This window comes from Parasteatoda tepidariorum, chromosome 8 (genome assembly GCF_043381705.1).
Source record: "Parasteatoda tepidariorum isolate YZ-2023 chromosome 8, CAS_Ptep_4.0, whole genome shotgun sequence".
In the NCBI taxonomy this organism is placed as follows: domain Eukaryota; kingdom Metazoa; phylum Arthropoda; class Arachnida; order Araneae; family Theridiidae; genus Parasteatoda; species Parasteatoda tepidariorum.
Window position 1 is genome coordinate 8,419,894 of NC_092211.1, and position 8,433 is coordinate 8,428,326.

Sequence of the window (8,433 nt, forward strand, 5' to 3'; positions counted from 1 at the left end):
GTGTTCGATTCCTTTCACAAGGGGAGATTAAATCACTTCTTCACTTCATTTCTAATCAATTTCTTTGTTCTGATAAAAAGGTCGTCTGCTCTTTTTCATTTTGTATCTGTTTTGTTTGGTTACGTCGCACAACAACAACAACACCTTTTGTTTCACTTAGTCTAAATTAGCTTTTCGAATGTTATTGTTTGAGTTGTTTCATTACAAATTTTATTTGTATAGTTATAGTTATTATTTTAGGCAGCATTATCTCTCTCATCAATCAAAAAAGCGTACTAACAAGTAAAGAACGTCTTTGTGTATACAAAACCTTTTTACTTATTAAATTTATTTCTTTTTATTAATAAATATGCAGATATGTTTATTTCTATACTTTATTGAGTCAATAATTTTACTATGCATTTAAAGCGGTGGCTGTCACTTCCAGGGATAAAGGTAAACAAAACGGCAATAAATGAAAATTATGCTAACTATTTTTTTTAAAAATAACAAAAACATTTGTAAAGCCTTACCTACTTTCACTACAATAAGCTATCCAAGTAAGTAAATAAGTCGAACGAAAACTACTCCATTCTGTTAGAATCCACCGAATGCTCAGACAACAATAGTTTTTTGTCTTTTTCGTATTTGCTTAACACCCTCATAAATTCGCTCTCAGAATTAGTAAAAATTATACTGCTTAATTTTGAGTTGGACAACAATCGTTTTTTTTTTTTTTTTTGTTCAACGCATAATGCAAGTGCTGAGCTTAAGTGGGATATATCGTCAATTTCTAACTCTACATTTTTTTTCTTCTGAATTTTTTAATTAATTGCATTCTCTTAAAGTAACTAGATTTTATACAGTCCCTGGCCATAATATTAATAGACGAACTGTAAGATTCTATGAAAAATCTTAATTATCAGGTGAGGCTATACAGCTTATATTGTTTTAACGCGGATGAAACCGGTTTGTACTTGTTTACGTTCGTTTATCAATTAGTTAACATTGCAATGCAATACGTTAAGAAAAAATATATTAATGCAAATCGGAAATATATAAAAAATCTCCTAAATAAAACCCATTACATGTATGTTTAAATATAAAAGTATTACCTATAAACTCGTGCAAAACATGTCATTATTAAAACACTACAGTGCTTCGAATAATTTGGTTTAATTATTATAACATACTAATATAATGCTTGATATAATAAATATTTTATATTTGTCTAATATATCGTCTCATTTATCTAATCATCGAATTTATATCATACATTGTCTAATTTAACCAATTGATACCCTGACATAAGCAAGTGCAAACAGTCACATTAAAAACAATAAAGTTGTATATAGTATCACCTTATAAAGATTTTACATAGAATCTTATTAGAATGCGTCTAAAAATAGGGCCACGGACTGTAAATACACTAGGAAGTTTCTCCCCAGTTCACTCCGCTCACCAACCCCCATGATCGCTTCCGCTTTCACCATTTTTTTTCCATAAAAGCAAGGAATATTTTTTTAATAAAATATATATATTTTTTCAGTTTTATGTAACAATCATATATTAATAATCATAACGGAATGAAATGGATTTGAAAATATTCAACTGCGCTTGGAAAAAAAAACAACAACTTCCATTTAGGAATATAGAATGTGTGAGAGAACACGAAGAAGTAATTTAATTCTTTAACGATAACATTATATCTATGTGGTTTACTGTGTCAACACTATAAATGAGCAATTTAAATAAGAAAATGTTTTTATCTCTCTTCAATTAAATTTTCTTAAATACGCATTTTGAGCAATATTCAAATTCTAAACACGCTATGTCCATTTCGTGCTATACATATTTACTTAAATACAATTTTGAGGAATAAACATTTTCGTAAACACGGATTTTAAGCTGTGTCCATTTTTTTAAAATATGCATTTCGAGCTGTGTCCATTTTCTTAAACTCGTCTGTTGAACAACCCTTTTTCTCCAACACGCATTTTGAGCTGATTCCATTTTTTAAATGCGCATTTCGAGAGCTGCATTTATTTTCTTAAATATGCAGTTTCAAATTTCTAAAATACGCATTCTGAGCTATGTCGTGAATAAAGTCATATTTCTAGGGCTATTTTTAAAAAGCTTTTTTTTTTTTTTTAAATAAGAAAAATTAAGAGACTTCTGCTAGCTCCGCTCGCCAAACCCCGAACTGATAGTCATTGCTCATTGCATTTGTTTCTTGATCATTGCTCAAATATCAATATTTTCGTTAAAAACACAGAACATTTTGGTTTCAAAATATACAATTATTGTAGCTTTATGTAAGAACATTATGTTCATAAGTGAATCGTTACGATATCGACGATTAATCCATTCACTATATTTGAAAAATAATGATCTGTATTTGAAAAACAAAATTAACGTATAACATACATATTCAATCAGAAGAAATAAATTATATGTAATTTTACTCGCTGAAGATATATCTATAAAAATATATATAGAGAATGGTTTACATAGCTACTTATTAAGTTTTTTTTTCTTAACCTATTGACAAAATGGGTCTTGGTTTTGATTTGATGGCGTTCTCATACTTTTAAGTGTACTTACAACTGTGTTTAAAAGTAATAGTAAGCAGTGCGCAGGCGTCGTCATGGCATGCGTTGCTATGGCGACCGCTGCTGTTTTTCTTTATATTTTCGCTAGCAGACATCTTTAATGTATTTACAAAATAACTTAAAGTATTTGTATATTATTTTTAAATTTTAACGTATACTTATTAGCTTGACGGTAATTTTAACATAAATATAAGAATGCTGAATAAGGAAAAGTATTTCGTGAAACACGTACATAGGCAGGATATGAAAAGTCAATCCGACGACAAGCATCCATGGAGACATATTTTGCAACCCATGATTTGAAATGTTTAACGGAGTCAATCCAGAAAGAAAAAAGCATTTGACCCATGGCTAACCAATGATCGAAATAAGGCGATCACAACTTCTTTTTTTTTGTTGTTCAATTTTCAAAAATTTCATAACATGTAATCTCCCTCTTGCTACTTTTGATTGGCATCAAATGAAGATTTCATGAGGGGAGGAAATTTTCTGCAACAATGGATAAATTGTCATTATTTAAAGTAAAAATGCAGAAAAGAAAAATTGAAAGTTTTGCTATACCTTTCAAACAAATAGGAATTCGGAAAATACTCCGATTAAAATTACGATGCAAAATGATTCTATCGATACATAACATCGACCCTGCAGCTGCATTTTAGAGGGGAGTAGATTGGAAAACACGTTTTATTTTATTACAAATTTAACAATTATTAATACTCTAATTATTAATCGCGTTGTAGTTTATTTTTTATTCTATCGAACTCTTTGTACATTTTTCTACACATTTCCGAAATTTCAGATTTCTTATTCTTTCAGATTTTGAGCAGCAGAGTAAAATATAACATAAAGCAAAAATAAGCGAGAAAAATTTCGCATAAAAGCACTGAAAATTGAGAAAACTTTTGAACCAACTGGAAACTCCGAGGAAAAAAAGAAACTCCGTAAACACACGTGATCAAATCAGCGTGACAAATTTCAAATTTTTAGTCACATTCCTGCTTCTTGTAGAGCGACCGTTGTAGTGTTTTTTCCAAGAAATTTAACAGTTAACAATTATTGAACAAATTATCGAATGTTAATTTTTTTTATTCCATCCTCCACACCTATATAAATTCCAGTACACCTTTTTAGATAGCCTAATAGTTTCAAGTTTCTAATTTTTATAGTTCTTGCGCAGCAAAATGTAACTTCAAGTTAAACAGCCAAAGTAGGGGGGGGGTGACCCTTATGATTTTTTAATATCGAGATATAACAAGGAAAATAATAAAAAAATTGAGGTAACTTAGATAGATAAAAATGCAATGCGTGCCTAGATGGCTCAGGGATAGAGCGTTCGCCTTCCAAGGAAGTCAGCCGGGCTCGAATCCCAGCAAAGGCTGGTCGTACAAATTCTGCATCAGGATTGCACGAACCACAGTGCTGACGCAAAATATCCTCAGTGGCAGACGGATCATGGGTTAGAGTCCCTTTGCCGTCAGGCTAATCATGAAAGTTTTCGTGGTTTCCCTCTCCCTGTAACTCAAACGTGGGTTTGTTCCATCAAATAGTCCTCCACGAAGGTAAATTTCCCCCAATATTTGTCCCAAGAGTTTCCTTGTCTTCTGGATTCAGCTCAAAATGACTAGGCTATGGAGTTGAACATTAGTAGTCATAAACTAAAAACTTGGGCAGGCTGTTCAACGACGGTTATAAAATAAAATGAAATGCATGCGAGCATAACCAGTTGGCTATAACAGGTAAACTATGACTTATGTAGAGAAACTAAGCTCAACTTTAATACGCCATTTTGCTGATAAAGAATAGCTGGCGCTGACGTGATAGGTGGGGGTATAGGAGGTCCTCTTCTTATTGAAGTTACGCATAGATAACTATTAAAAATCAGAGTTTTAATTGCTATTAATTGTTTTAATCGCGTTAATCAAGTTTAATATGATATAATTAAATAGAGTTACAGCGTTTGAGTTGGAACATTTCAAGAATAATTTGCCATAGTTGTTTTTTATAATTCTAGAAAAGGAAGAGTTTCAAATAAACAAGATTTGACCTACAATGATTATTGCTATAACTTATAGTAATTATAGTCTAAATTCTTAGACAGAAAGTTGATGTACGTAAATGCAATGTAAGTAATGACTCTTTTCGACATTTAAGAACATTTAAAAAAAAATATATGTTTCAAATTACTTATCTTTTCATTTTAGAAGAAAAATTCCAGTTTATGTCTACTTAGGCCAATTTCTTTTGTTGAAAATTTTCCGAGAAGCCAAAGAAAAGAATAAACTTGTCGTTCAGTTGCAAAGCCACGGCTACGTCTTCGAATTTTGAAATGTGATGTAATAAATGCAATTGTAAATAAATGCGAATGTAAGTGATGATATTTTGTTCAACATTTAAGAATATTTTTAGAAAAAATTTAAGTGTTGAATTTCTGGTTGGTGAGTATATTATAGATAAGGGGCTAGCTATATTATAGCTTAGCTTCGCCCTTAGTTATATTATATTCCGCTAGAAGTGTTCTACTTCCCGGTGCTTTGACATCATCACAAGAATAACCCAAACGAAATTTTCCTTTCAACAGAATTAGGCTTAGAGCCATTAAGATAAACAACTGTATATTAATATAGCGAAAATGAGCGCTGCCAATTAAACTTTCTAGAAATTCTATAATTCTTAAAAAGGAAATCTCTGGGAACGATTAAAATGTTCTGCATCGATTTTCCTGTGAGTAAAAAGATACGATTCGACTCTATCACGGATCGAAGAACTTCATTCATGATGAATAGGTTTTTAAAATGAGTCATCTTTACATTATGAGATGAAAGGGGGAATTAAAGAAAATGCAATTATGTAAATGCATGATATAGCACAAGATTGGAAAGTAACACACAGAGGTCAAAGGCATGACTTCCGCCAATTGAAAACGACCTTTACTGTCGGATTATTGACTCAAAATGATTCGATAGTACCTCATTAAATAGCTGAAAGACCTCGAAATTTAAATTAAAGGATTAAGTATATTTAACTTCATCTTCTTTCGTTTTAAACTATCGTTTTAGTTGGCGAATGCTTGGCGACCTTGCATGCTCATAGAATTTAGTTTCAATCTGGTGTGAAAACTTCCAAATGCTGAGTGCGGAAAAAAACTCCGGATAATCTTGAATCATTTTTTATTTACTAATCGAATTTTCTCGTACTAGGGCTCAATCTTATTGTTAAAGGGCCTAACTTTAAACATGCTAATTAATTAGTGCAATTAACTCGTCAGTTATCAAATTTTAAAAAATTCATAAAATTAAAAACTGATTTTACAAGGACTATTTGACCGATTTCGTTCAAATTTTGCAAAGTAAAAATTGCTTTTGTTAAAAGGGAGGAAAAATGTAGATATTTCGCAATAAAAATTTTTTTTTTACTATTGTTAAATAAAAAACAACAAATAATTATTAGAAATTATTTTTTGCAGCATTCACAGATTGCGGCTATCCTCCAAACTTTGAGGATCAGAAATTTACATCCTAAATCAATTTTTTTCTTCTTATCTGTCATAAAATACTAATTGAATTTGAATTTCAAAATTACAAGCCTGGCGATAGAAAATGCATTATTATTTTTATTATTATATTGCATTTTTTTTTGAAGTTTTTCTCGTGTTCATTATTCATATTTTTTTTCCTTTGAATTTTTCCTTTTTGGTTTTTTTGCCCTTTTTTAACAATCTTTTATGAATTTCGAATGATATTTTGCAGTTTAAGAGCGCTTTGTTTGAGAAATATAAATTAGAGTAAATTTGGCATTGAATCTTTTTATTTTAAAAATCTTCCAATAACAAATGTTGAACAGAGTTTATCAAGATATAAGGTTTCGGTTGCTCTTCCAACAGATTAACTTTAATAACTCCTCAACTTATTCACTTTTTCATATTAAAGATAAGCGTACAAATCGTGGTAAACGGGATTCAAGAAGTAATAGAAACTATCTTAATAGTGACAAATTAAATAAAAATTTTATTTCTAATATGGAAAAATATTTCAATAAACATGATAATATTAAACAAATTAAAGATTTTGTTTTCCCCATGTATATGAGCTTCAAGATCTTATTATTAACTTTTCTTGTATCAATTTACACTTCAAAATTCTTACTTTCGATCTTGTAACTACAATCTCTGAAATGAGTAAAATTTTCCCCAATAAATAAAAATTATATAATTTATATTTCGGTATAAACTTTCAAAACCCTATTTTCAATAAGATTAAATTTCATAATATTTTTGGAAAATTTTAAAAATTTGCTTCCTTTAAAAGGTTTCAACATAATAAAAAAACTTAAAATATAATAAATCTCTTGGTAGAACTATATTTAATTATAATGATATGAGCAAAACTTTAGGGAGATTAATATATCCAATTATGAATGTCACTGTGAAGAGAAATATTTTGAATTTGTTGATAAACATCATAAACATATTATTACTGGTAATTTAAATATTACAGAAAACTTAGAACTTAGGAATTTAATGATAAAAGGCACAAAATTTAGACCCATTTACCATATATCAATAAATTAAATTCTAAAATACTTTCTTAATGATCTCAATAGTTTTTGTTTAAAGATATCAAATACTAGATTATCTTTATCTTTAGGTATGCTGACACAATGGAAATGGAGTATTTATTATTACTTAAAAAAACTTTGTTTTCAATAATAAGGATAATTTAAATAACAGTAACTATTTTCTAAAATTGTTCAATCAATTAAGCAACTACAAAAAAAAATTTGTAATTACCCCCATAGACAAAGCTAACAATAATTATGCAATCTTGTGTAAAAAATTCTATGCTGAACTTTTAAATAATAGTAAAAATTTCGAACTTAGTAATATTGTCATTATTTTTATATTGTCATTATATTTATTAAATAATAAAATTGTCATTATTTGTTCAGCTTTATATAAGAGGTTAAAAATTGGAATCAGCAATATACAATTGCTTTACTTAATTATCAGTTCTAAATTTCATAAAATTTCAATAAAATTTAGAACAATCACATGTGGGTCTAATACTTACCTAACTAAACCTGGCACCATTTTCTCTAACTACTTAAATAAAATTATTAACAATATTTTAAAAAAAAGTTTTTCTTGGATTATCATAAATAATCAACCGATTTTAGAATTTATTAAACATAATAAAATTTATTCTATTGCGACTTTTGATTTTCAGGATCTTTTCAATAACATTCCCCTTTCTAAACTAAAAGATATCCTTTTGAATTATTACTATGATTTTAAAAATATCCTTAATTGCGATTGTGATTCTTGGGAAATTCTAATTAATTTTTGTCATTTTAATAACTATCTTTACGATGGAAAAGATATTTTTCTTCAAATTTATGGAATATCACAAGGATCTTATTTTTTTTTCTCTCTTAGCTAACTTACTTTTGCACTATAATGAAAAAAATTCTACTCTTAATATCAAATTTGTTTTTAGATTTATTGATGATTTCATTATCTTTAATTTTCAAGATTATACTATTTTATTGAGTAATATTTAACCCGAGGAATTAAACTTGCTTCGTAATCATGATGATAATATTAATTAAAAAAAATTTTTGAATATGGGTATTATAAAACAAGAAAATATCTGCTTTGTCGATTTATACGATAAAAGAAATTATTTTAATTTTAATATAAATAAACTAATTACTTGGAATTCTAAGGTTTCTAAGAATATCTATTTAAATANGAGGACACATATTTTCATGCACCCACTCAAACATCCCATTGCATTGATTTAGCTTTATGTTCCCCTGCAATTTTAAAATTTTCACAACTTTCGAT